This window comes from Camelus dromedarius, chromosome 8 (genome assembly GCF_036321535.1).
Source record: "Camelus dromedarius isolate mCamDro1 chromosome 8, mCamDro1.pat, whole genome shotgun sequence".
NCBI lineage: Eukaryota > Metazoa > Chordata > Mammalia > Artiodactyla > Camelidae > Camelus > Camelus dromedarius.
Window position 1 is genome coordinate 9217190 of NC_087443.1, and position 12960 is coordinate 9230149.

The 12960-nt window shown below is 42.2% G+C and overlaps 1 long non-coding RNA gene across 3 annotated transcripts in view; it reads right to left on the bottom strand.

Moving 5' to 3' along the window:
• LOC116156055 (uncharacterized) overlaps positions 1–12960 on the bottom strand; it is a 114808-nt gene that overhangs the window by 76838 nt on the left and 25010 nt on the right. For 2 of the 3 annotated variants that reach the window (XR_010381847.1, XR_010381846.1), the window contains exon 2: positions 460–520. The exons of the other annotated variant lie outside the window; for it this stretch is intronic. This is a non-coding gene — a long non-coding RNA (uncharacterized LOC116156055). The remainder of the gene's footprint in view (positions 1–459; positions 521–12960) is intronic. 3 annotated transcript variants of the gene reach the window in all.

Consider the following 12960-nt stretch of genomic DNA (forward strand, 5'->3'; position numbering starts at 1 on the left):
CACATTAAAAGGACTTAGGAGTGAACCTGAAGAGGCCCCACCTGGTTAAAGATGAGTCAGTTTGAACATCAACAGATATAATAACTCAATGTATTAAACGCCATCAAATGTACTTTAAGCCTTGATTTCATCATGTTTTAAAAATTATTTCATCATCTTTGGAGAATCATAGGAATCATCATTATCTTGATGATGGATAAATGAATGAAAATAAAGACCCATCTGACCTGCCTTTCCTCTATGAACTGTTTCAACGGGTGACCCAACAGTAGATGAAGGGAAATGTCTCTTTATAAAATTAAAGATGCTGACAAATGAAAAATAACTGGTGTGATCATTTTTCAGCTCCAAATGGATTGATGAATGTAAGCATAGAATATCATCCCTGCTCACATCTCAAAAAAGGCAAACAACCAGACGTTATGTGGCCCCTGATGAAGATGAAAGAGCACATATTACCTCGGGTCTCAGCAAACATCCTTACTCTGAGTCTGATCAAGCCTTGAAGACAGCTGGAAATCTGCAGGAAACGGAGAGAAGAGAGGGATGTGCTGAACTGTGTCATGAGTACACAGTCCGCAAAGTCCATCCTGGAAAAAAACTATAGAGGGAAGGGCTTAGGATTTTCCATGGATACAGTTTTAGACAGAGAAAGGAATGGAGGAGGCACGTACAGACTAAAAGTGATTTAAAGACATCAACACAATGAGCAAGCCTCATCTATAGGGTCTAGAGAGGCACACTTGGGTGGTAAGAATAAAGAAACTCAAGGACATTAATGACTGTAAAAATCAGGACAGGCAGTACTTTTGGAAATAGGGAGCTGGTTGAGATTGGGAAGGGGCAGAGGGAGGGTATTCGGGGTTGGCTAGAAAAGGACAATTTCTTGGCCTGGATGGAGGTTAAAAGAGTGTTCTTTTTTTGTGGCATACTTAATTTAACATATTATACTGGTTTCATGTGTACAAAATAGTTTCAAATTTTTATAGATTATACTCCATTTAAAGTTATTTAAAATATGGGGCATATTTCCTGTAGTATACAGTGTATCTCTGTAGTTGGCATATTTGTTCATTTATCTATCTGAAAATATTTATACTGAGTCAAAGCAGCCAGTTACAGAAAGATGTCCTTCATATAAAACACCATGTCTTCTTTAGATGAACATTGTCAGGTTCCTACTGGACCATGTGTTGCAGAATAGAAATGATATGAATTCCTGGGCTAGAACCTAGGCATTGACCACATATTGTCTATCATCTTATCTGAATGCCTTTAGGCATGAAATGCATCATTTGGGGGAACTTGATTTTCTTATTTATCAAAATGAGAAGGATACCTATCTCAGTTTATTTAAAAAAATGGGAATTTGATGAGATAATTAACATCAATGCCAGACAAAGAGTAGACAGTAAATGCTTAGGAAAACTTTTTTTGACGCAATATATGAAAAACATAAAAGCAACACACAAAAATTACTAGAGCTGATAAAAGAATATGGCTAGGTTGCAGGATACAGGAGTAACATACAGACATCAGTAACATTTCCTTACACTAATAATGAATTATTACAAAAAGAAAGTAAACAAACAATATCTTTTAAAATCACATTCAAAAACATAAAATACAAATAAATTTGACCAAGGAGGTGAAAGACTTAGATGCAGAGAACTAAAAAACATTGATTAAGGAAATTAAAGATGACTTAAAAATGGGAAAAATATCTCATGTTCTTGGATTGTAAGAAGCATTATTGTGAAAATGCCCATAGCACCCAAAGCAATGTACAGATTTAATGCAATCCCTATCAAATTACTCGTGACATTTTTCACAGAACTAGAACAAGTCATCCCTGAAAATCACATGGAATCACAAAAGACCCAGAATCACCAAAGCAATACTGAAGAAAAAGAACAAAGCTCAACAAATAAGTCTCCCTGCCTTTAGACAATACTACAGAGCCACAGTAATCAAAAGAGCTGAGTATTGGGAGAAAACACAAATGGATCAATAGAACAAAATAGAGAGCCAGAAATAAACCCACAGAACTTTGGTCAATTAATCATTGACAAAAGAGACAAGAATACACAACAGAGGAAAAAAGACAGTCTCTTCAGCAAGTGGTGTTGAGAAAACTGAGTAGCAGAAGGGAAATCAATGAAGTTAGAACACTTCCTCACACCATACACAAAAATGAATTTAAAATGGCTTAAAGACTTCAATAAAAGACAAGACACAGCAAAAATCTTAGAAGAAAACATAGGCAAAATATTATCTGATGTACATCTCAGTAATGTTCTGCTAGGGCAGTCAACCCAAGCAATAGAAGTAAATGCAAAAATAAACACATGGGACCTAATTAAACTTATAAGCTTTTGCACAGCAAAGAAAACCATAAACAAAACTAAAAGACAACCTATAGAATGCGAGAAAATATTTGCAAGAGATGAGACTGACAAGGGCTTAATTTCCAGAATATATAAACAGCTCATACAACTTAATAATCAAAAACCAATAACCCGAACCCAAAGTGGACAGAATTCCTCACAAGCAGTTCTCCTATGAAGACATACAAATGGCCAATAAGCACATGAAAAAATGACAATGTTGCTAATTATCAGAGAAATACAAACCAAAACTACAGTGAGGTATCACCACAGCAGGCAGACTGATCATCATCCAAAAGTCCACAAATTATAAACACTGGAAAGGGTGTGGAGAAAATGGAACCTTCAAACCCTGCTGGTGTAGATGTAGTTTGGTGCAGCCATTGTGGAAAACAGTATGGAGATTCCTCAAAAACTAAAAATCGACTTACCATATGATCCAATAATCCCACTCCTGTGTATATATCTGGAGGGAATTATAATTTGCAAAGATATGCACCTCAGTGTTCATAAGAGCACTATATACAATAGTCAAGATATGGAAGCAATGTAAATGTTCATGGACAGATGACTGGATAAAGAAGTTGCGGTATTTATACAATGGAGTACTACTCAGCCATAAAAAATAATGAAATAATGTCATTTGCAGCAATATGGATAGACCTGGAAATTGTTATTCTAAGTGAAAGTAAGCCACAAAGAAAGAGAACAATACCATAGGATATCATTTATATGTGGAATATACAAAAAAGACAAATGAACTTATTTACAAAATAGAAACTGACTCACAGACATAGAAAACAAAATGGTTACCAAGGAGAGAATGGGATAGGGAGGGATAAATTAGGAGATTGAGATTTACAGATACTAATATATATAAAATAGATAAATAATAAGTACATACTGTATAGTACAGGAAACTATATTCAATATCTTGGAGTAACTTATGGTTGAAAAGAATATGAAAATGAATATATGTATGTCCATGCATGACTGAAGTAGTATGCTGTACACCAGAAATTGACACAACTTTGTAAACTGACTATATTTCAATTATACACACACACACACACATAGAGACACACATACAAAAAATACACAAATGGGGCCTAATTAAACTTAGAAGCCTTTGCACAGCAAAGGAAACCATAAATAAAACAGAACAACAACCTACGGAATGGAAGAAAATATTTGCAAATAATACAACTGACAAAGGTTTAGTTCAAGAATATATAAACCACTCATACAAATTAATAATAATAATAAAAAATAACTCACTCCACAAATGCGCAGAAGACCTAAAGAAGCAATTCTTCAGTGAAGACATAGAAATGAACAATAGGCACATAAAATTGCTCAGTAACACTAATTATCAGAGAAATACAAATCAAGACTACAATGAGGTATCACTTCACACCAGCCAGAGTGGCCATCATTCAAAAGTCCACAAACCATAAACTCTGGAGGGGGTGGGGAGAAAAGGGAACCCTCCTACAGTGTTGGTGGGAATAGAGTTTGGGGCAGCCATTATGGAAAACAAGATGGAGATTCCTCAGAAAACTAAAAATAGACTTACCATATGGAGGGAATACTAATTCAAAAAGATGCATGCACCCCAAAGTTCATAACAGCACTACTTACAATAGCCAAGATATGGGAGCCACCTAAATTTCCATCCACAGATGATTGGATAAAGAAATTGTGGTATATTTATGCAATGGAATATAACTCAGCCATAGAAAGAATGCAATGCCATTTGCAGCAACACGGATGGACCTGAAAACTGTCACTGTAAGTAAGCTGGAAAGAGAAAGAAAAATACCATAGGGTATCACGCATATGTGGAATCTAAAAAAAGAAAAAGGAAGACACCAGTGAACACAGCTGTGAAACAAAAACAGACTCACAGGTGTAGTAAACAATCCAATGGTTACCAGGTAGAAACTGGGTGGGAAGGGGTAAATGGGGAGTTGGAGATTTGCAAATGTTAACTACTACATATAGAAATAGATTTAAGAAAAAATCTGTATGGCACAGGGAACAATACTCAATATCTTGTAGTTAAGTTTTATTGAAATGAATATGGAAATAAATAAATATATATATAACTGAAACATGCTTTGCAACAAAAATGGATACATTGTAACTAACTATATTTGAATTAAATACATAAATAAATGAATAAAATGCCATGTTATATACAGTGGAAGAAAGCAGATTGAGGACAGGAGGAGGGAGGTATGGATTACAAATGGGCATGGAGAAACTTTGGAAGGAGATGGGTCTGTATTTTTCTCTTAATCAGGCTGATGCTTTTATAGATATATACATATGTCAAAACTCAGTGAAATGTACAGTTTAAATTTGTGCTGCGTTTTGTATCTCACCTGTCTACCCATGAAGCTGTGAATAAAGAATCACAGACTGAATGATTTGAAGCAATATTTCCCCCACCTTTGCTGGTGTTAAGCAGCCCCTGGTGCCGTGGAAAATCCATATTCCTGGTCCTACTACTGAGCCCTCTGGAAAGCACCAGGTGAACTGTGCTTTCCACAAGAGTCCCAGGAACTCTCATGCTCAGAGAAGTCAGGAAACACCGGTGGAAACTCAGTGGTAGCAGAGAAGGAGCCTTCCTTGATCTTGACCAAACCATCATCAGGTGAAGCCAAACAAAGCTTTACCAGCAACAGCCAGGGGGAAACAGATCTTTGATTTCCTGGTGTTTCCCACAAGTACATGATCATTAACTACCATGTAACCAAGATTTGTCACCAGTCTCTCCTTGAAGGAAATTTCAAAGCGCCCCAGCATCTTAAATCATTGGAGAACCTGGGAGAAAGCTAAGCCAATGGGGGAAGTGGCTCCCCGTGAGAACCAGGTTATTGCAATGATCCAACCAGGATCCCGCCTCCTATAAAAGAACGTAAAGAGCTGTGCTTAACTTTTCATCTTGAAGGGTATTTGCTGGCTTCTGTTGTGAAAAAAGGTGACTTTAATGCCAGGTAAGGCAAACTAGAATTTTTTAATATTTATATACATGTAGTGGTGTGATTGGAAGTCATTAAATTTTTTTTTCTTAAAACTAGGTAAATTCAGGTATTTCTTTTGATATTCATTTGAGTATTGCAGTTCCTCAGATGTGTTATGCCCTGTGTCAGTTTTTCTTTACATTTTAAATTAATTTGTGGTATTCTTTATATGAGATTGAGGTTAACTCTTTGTTTTATCGATGCTGAAAATGTATTCTTCTCTGTATCTCTCAGTATAACTTTGTTTCTTATGTCTGTTTTCCTTTATGGCAGCTGTGCTTCCATTTTCTAAGAAAAAATATAAACAGTTTTCTTTACTTAACAAGACTGAAATTAAACAAAGCATGCATTCAACATAGGAACTGAAGTCAAATTTATGAACTTTGGAAATGGAGGAGAAACTTAATACACAAAACTTAAAATTACTAATTGGAAACAAACCAATTTTCTTGATGGGTACAAATAAATGTTGGTTTCTGCAAAAGTAATCTATTCTTTTTCTAACTGAAAATAGATGAGCCCTGTAAAGGCAATTTTTAAAAGTTAGTTTATTATGACTAAAACAAGAAATACTGCAGCAAAAAAAAAAAAATCTAAAAAAGACAATGTACAATTTCATAGCTATAATTGGCCATGTTAGGCTATGTGAATAATTTTCTGGAAAACAAAGGTTACCAAACTTAAATCTAGAAAATATAAAAACTGTGTTAACAGTTCTCTTTCTTGAAAGAATTGTAAAAGTTGTCACACATTCACCTCAGGGTGGCCTGAGGAGCTGATGCCTTTGAGTTGTTTGAAAGCTTGGCAACCATTTTACAAATGTAGCTTCTCCCCACCCCAGCATCCACTAGCTTCCCCAGGATCAAACTGGGGCTTGTTTAAGTTTAAAACATACAAGCAGAAATTCCTATAGACACAGAGCTTATTTAATTTATTTTTAGTAGTTTGTGTCCCTTAATACTTTACCCCTTCCTGTCCCACCCTCTTTCCTCTCACCACTAGTAACTAGTTTGTTCACTATATCTGTGAGGCTGTTTTGGTTTTACTATATATGTTCACTTGTTTTATATTTCAGATTCCACATATAAGTGATAACATCCAGTATTTATCTTCTCTGTCTGATCTATTTCTCTAAGCACAATATCATCTAGGTCATTCCACATCATTTCAAGTGGAAAAATGTCATGCTTTTTTATGACTGAGTAGTACTCAATCATTCATATATACACACACACACACACACACACACACACACATGTGCACACACACAAATAAAATACATTATATATATGGTTTATTTATTCATCTATTGCTGGACACTTAGGTTGCTTCCATTTTGGGGCTATTGTAAATAATGCTGTTATAAATATTGGGTTGCAACTATCTTTCTGAATTGGTACTTTTCTAGTCTTCAAATATATATCCAGGTGTGGAATTTCTGGATCAAATGACTGTTACATATTTTGTTTTGAGGAAACTCCATGTTGTTTTGCATACAAGCTACAACAATTTACATTCCCATCAACGCTGTACCAGGGCTCCCTTTACTCCACATCCCCATGAACATATGTTCCTTGTGATCTTTTTAATGATGGCCATTCTAGCCAGTGTGAGGTGATACCTCATTGGGGTTTTGATGTGCATTTCTCAGATGATTAACAATGTTGAGCATCTTTCCATGTGCCTGTGGGCCATCTGTATGGCATCTTTGAAAAAAATGTCTATTCAGACCTTGTGCCCATTTTTTAATGAGACTGATATGTTTGTTTGTTTGGAATTGAGTTCTCTGAGTTCTTTACACATTTTGGATATTGCCCCCAATCAGATGTGAATTGCAGTTATGTTCTCCCATTTGATACCCTGCCTTTTCTATTTGTGCATGGTTTTCTTTGCTGTGTAGAAGCATTCCAGTTTGATGTAGTCTCAGTTGTTAATTTTTACTTTAATTTCTCCTGCTTTTTGGACTCAGAGCCAACAATTAAAAACCAAATCTGATGTTAAGGAGCTCACTACCTAGTCTTTCTTGTTATATGGTTTCAGGCCTTCTATTCAAGGCTTTAACCCATTCTGACTTCTGTTCTCTGGATGATGTAAGAGAGCAGTCTAGTGGGAGTCTTGTGCCTGTAGCCGTCCAGCTTTCCCCACGCTATTTATTGTAGAGACTGTCCTTTCAACTACTGTGCGTTTCAGGCTTCTTTATTGTAAATCTATTGAACATACATGTGTGGGTTTATTTCCGGGCTCTGTATTCTGTTCCATTGATCTGTGCAACCGTTTCTATGCCAAAACCATACGGTTGAGTCACTACACTTTTGGTTCACTTTCTCCTTCTCTAAATTCCACCTGGAAAACCAGCAGTGGGGCAGGGCTCCTGAGCGCTTCAGGGGCCTTTTCCCATGGAGTCAACAGCAGGCTCTAGAGCCCTCTGGGCTCACCTACAAGGCAGCTGCAGGATGAGTCATGGGACTCGGGGCCTGGGGGCCTAGAGCCCCAGCTTCCTGCCACTTCCCAGGCAAGCACTGGGGCCCATGAGGCCTGGTCTCCTGTGGCTATGAAAAGGACCTTGGGGGAAGAAATGAGGGCCCAAGGCTGAGCAACCTCCAGCATTTGAGGGAAACCTGAAGGAGGGGACATCCAGGTAAAGAGCTCAATTGGTTCGGAGCCTATAGCTTTTGAAGGCTGGGCAGGGGGTGGTCCTTGGAAGAACAAACAGAGGCCAGTGTGGTTGACTGAGGGGCCAGGTGGGCTGCTGGCAGGAGGAGGGGCTTCAGGTCTGGCTGAGGATCAGGGCTTTTCTCCAAAGTGTCCCTGAGAGACTTCCTCTGTGTTAGCAGAGTGAGAGGAAGAGATGCTTTTTAAATACCCCTCCCTTGGATCAGAGGGTGTGATAAAGGGAAGCAAAGAGCATGAATCTGGGACAGTGTCAGTGGTGGTCTGCACAGGGAGAGGGAGGGACATACAGAGGGGTGATGAATGCACTTGGTGTTGGGACCCAGGGACGGTGGAGGAGCTGACTGCATGTGGGGTAAGGAAGACCGAGGGGGCAGACACAGCCCTGGGTTCTGGTTTGAGCAGGTGGGGAGATGGAGTTCCTGCATGGATGGGGAAAGAGTGGGAAGAGAGTTCCAGAAGGCAGCTTGGGGCCACTTAAACCTTGGACACATGAGATTCAATCAGTTCTGATGCACTTCATTTATTTCATGCAAGTGTATTTGATTTACAATGCTGTAGAATAGCATACTGCTTCTGTTACACACATATACGTGCTTTCTCACATTCTTTTCCACTATAGGTTATTACAAGTTACTGGATATAGTTCCCTGTGCTCTGCAGTAGGTCCTTGTTGTTGATCAGTTTTGTATGTACTGCTGTGTATCTGTAATCCCACACTCCGGATTTCTCCCTCCCCACCACCATTCCCCCCAACCTCGGTAACCACAGATTGTTTTCTATGTCTGTGAGTCTGTTTCTGTTTCATAAATAACGGCATATTTATCACTTTTTTATATATTCCATATGTAAGTTATATATTTGCCTTTCACTGTCTGACTTACTTCCCTTAGTATGGTAACATCTACCTCTATTCCACTGAGTTGGAAATAACATTCTTCCATTCCCTGTTATGGCTGAGTAGCGTTCCATGGTGTATGTATACCACATTTTCCTCATCCATGCATCTGTTGGTAGACATTTACTTTGTTTCCAAGCCTTGGTTGTTGTAAATAGAGTTGCTATAAACATTGAGGTCTATGTCTGGGAAACCTAGAGATTATCATACTATGTGAATTAAGTCAGACAAAGACAAATATTATATGGTATAATTAGCATGAGGAATCTAAACAAATGACAAAAATGATACCATTTTATAATAAAGTCACTGGGAGAAACTGCTTCCCAGGGGGTTTCAAGCAAGCGGCGGTACACGGCTGATGAAAAATACTCTGCACCTGATGTCCTGGACTCTGTTTATATTGGGTTTGGACCTGGATAAAAGCTGACAGGCAGCCTACACCTTGGGAGAGTCATTTAAGGACAGGAACATATAGGAAGCAGCAAATGACACTGACAAGCCTGTCTGGTGATGGCAGCCATTATCTGCCTGTCTGTCCCTGAGCCACTGTGCATCCAGCCAGAGAAGCCCAGCCTGCCAGGCTGTGTGCCCCATGAAGGGGACAGTCTCCCTGCCCCCAGCACTGCGGTACTGAGTGTGGGCAGTGGAGCCTGACTGTCTTTGAGTCTGTGATTCCATCTCCAGCCCCCGCTACTTGGATGGCCTTGACCTCCGAGCCAGGGGACTCAATACCTCTTATGGGGTTTGCTTTGGAAATTAGAAACTCAGACCTCAGGATGCTCTTGCCCACCCCTCCCACGTGCAGGCAGTTTTATCATGGCCACATAGAGAGTGAGCACTGGCTTAAAAGGCTGCGCGCGCGCGCACACACACACACACACACACACACACACACACACACACACATACATGAACATTGACATTAAATACGGGCTATAAGGTGGAACAAGAGAAAAACATGCACAGGGGAGTTAGTAAAAGGAAGAAAAAGGGTGTTGGAGGCATCACCCACATGGGACACCTCTCCCCCATTTTTCAGGCCTTATTCCACATACGCCTGAGGACAGCCCTAGAAGTACCTGCTAGAATCACCCCCACTGTGCAGGGGGGGAGACAGACAGGCCTGGACAGACACCAGGACTTATCCAGGATGGAGAACAGGTAAGAATGAAGAGCTGAGTCTGGAAGACAGGTTGTCTCCTCACCGCTGTGCACAGAGCCTCCCCAGGAGCCGTGGGGAGGGCAGGGCTGCTGTAACTGTGGAAGAGGTTGGTTTGTGTGAAGGGGGTGAGCAGGCAGCAGCCCAGAGGGCTGTGTGTGGACGTGTTGTCTGAGGAGGGGTGTCAAGGAAGTGGGCCCCAGGAAGTGAAGTCACCTCTGTGACAAGAGACCCCCAACAGAAATGGAACCTGGTTACCAGGCACCCACATTCTAGTGATGGCCTCAGAGCCACCTCACTTGGCTGGAGACAGTTGACCGAGAAAGGTGTTCTCTGTGTCCTGATTTCCTGGGGCTTCTGTTTTAGGAAAACCTGGAGTGAGAGGTTTTTCAGATGCTGTAGACATTGGTTCAATCCTCAACCCAGATGCCTTTGTTTTTTAACCAGGAGGTCACCTAAGGTAACACAAGGTGGCCTGGAGCAGGCCAGTCCTGGCCCGGCCACCTCTGGGAGCCCTCCCTTGGCAGGCCCACTTGCCCTCGTCTCCATGTCAGGGAAGGGGGACTTGAGTGGAGGTGACCCCTCTGGGCTGGAACTGGTTGTTAAAACCACTTGGAAACCTGGTGGTCCTGTCATGGCCACACCCAAGAACAGGGCTGGTGGGGGTGACAGAGGACTCCTGAGTGGCCTCTTATCTGTGCCAATGGGAATCCAAGGGCCTCAGTTCTCAGCTTTTTTGTCCCCGATAGAGGTCTGTGCAGAGAGTGGTGTGTGTGTGTCTGGAGTGGAGATGCCCTGTGGGTCTGAAAACCAGCTGAGAGAGCCAGACAGGGCTCTCAGGTTTCTGCCTGGCTGCTGGGCACTGTGTTTGCAGGACTCCACAGAGAAGATGGGACAGGACCTGGTCCATGGAGTCCCCTGCTCCATCTCCATGCAGGAGGGGCAGGTGCCTGACGACATCAACAAAGCCCAGGACGGGGTCAGGGTGAGTGTGAGGGAGCAGAGCTGCCCTGCTCCTCCCCTGGGCTCCCTCTTAGATACCTTTTGGCAAAGAAATCTGATTCCCTGTCTCTCGCACCCGCCCTCACAGCCCAGGCCCTGCCTTGGCCAGATGCGATGTCAATGTCCAAACATTAGTAGCAATCTCAGGAAGACACTCTAATAGAATTTCAGTTCATGTTAAGTCAACGTTGTTGCTACATTTCTCTACAGAATTTCCTGTTTTTACTTCATCCTCTCATGCCCATGTTGGGCTGACAATCTTGATCCCTCCCACCCGAGGATCTGCCTCTGTGTTCTCGTCTCTACAATGGGATGCTTTCATAGTGGTCACAGGGATGATGTAGTTCATGCAGGGAGGTGCTGTCACTACTGTGCTGACATAATGTGAGAAACTGATGAATTTAACCATCACCCAATGGCACTTGGCCTGTTGATGCTGAGAACCTTTATTCTGCTGAGGGCTCTCCTCTCCTACCTCTTGGTCTAAGTTCCTGAGGCTTGGGAATTCAGTCTGAGCTGCAACCCTACCCCCTCTGAAGGTCCATGGAGCTGCCCTGACTCATGTCTCTCATCTTCACACGAGAAGGAAGATCCGTCATCCAGGAGCAGGAATTTGCCCTGTACAGCATGGAGCAGCCACAGAGACAGGCTGGAAAAGCTTGTGGCAAACCTGGTGCCTGCTGTCCTGGGCGGTGACCTCTTCTACCTGCACATGTTCCTGGGCATCTATAGAGCTTTGGCCACAACCCAGGAGGTTCTGGACCTACTGTTCCAAAGGTGAGCATTGGGAAAATTGGGTGAGCAATGACCACGGGACATTGGTGACTCAAGCACCTACAAGCAGTGAAATGGGGTAATGTCACTCTACCAATCTGAGCCTGTTTGCCCCTATGTACACTGGGGTCAAGAGAGGATCAGGCCCTAGGAGAGTAGGAATAGAGGGGGTCCTTAATGGAACGTGCTTTTGGGGGACCGGGCCCCTGGACAGGTCAGCTGGAGGGGCTGTGTTTGTGCTCATTGGTCATTTTCTGCTCCCCATGAGGAAGCCTCTGCCTCCTGTGTCACTGGGACTTTGGCTTAGGGTTGAAATGCTTTCCCATTTCAAAGATGACTTGTGAGTCCATTAGCTAGGAGAGTGAGAGCAGGGATCCCTGGGAGGAAGAAGTGGGGTCCCAGACCCACTCAGGTGTGTGTGATGTGGCTAGTTTGGGGTCATTGATTCCTCAAATAAATAGCAAGGTCCACTAGGAACAGGAATTTTTCTAGGAACAACCATCATTTAATGGATCAAGTACACAAGAGCCCTGCCTCCAGGGCTTCCGTTCTCCCAGGAGTCACATGTCACACTAGACATCACATCTGGGTATTGTTCTCAGTACAGTCCTTGTGATGTCTTTCTGGCCTCGTCTAGATATGGATGTGTCCTACCTTATAGTGATGAGGATGGTGGACCCCTGCACCAGCTGAAACAGTGAGTTTATCTGAATGAAGAGGGAGGGTCTCCCTTCCCCAAAATAATGTGGAGCTTTGGACTGTGAGGATGGGCAGGGCAGGCAGAACCATGGATCCCACACATTCTCTGATTCTGGCTTGACAGCAGAAGTCTTAGGGCTTCTCCTAGCAAACAGGAAAGGAGACCCATAGAGCTGTGGATGGGGCTGTAGTGCTGTGAGGGGCATCTGAGAGGTCAGAGGTCAGAGTCAGCCCCTAAGTGAACCCACAGCCATCCCCTCTCCATCCCAGCCCTGCCCCCACCCCCTTCCTGGGACCCAGAACACAAGGGGTGGAGAGCATCCTGCCAACCATCTGGTG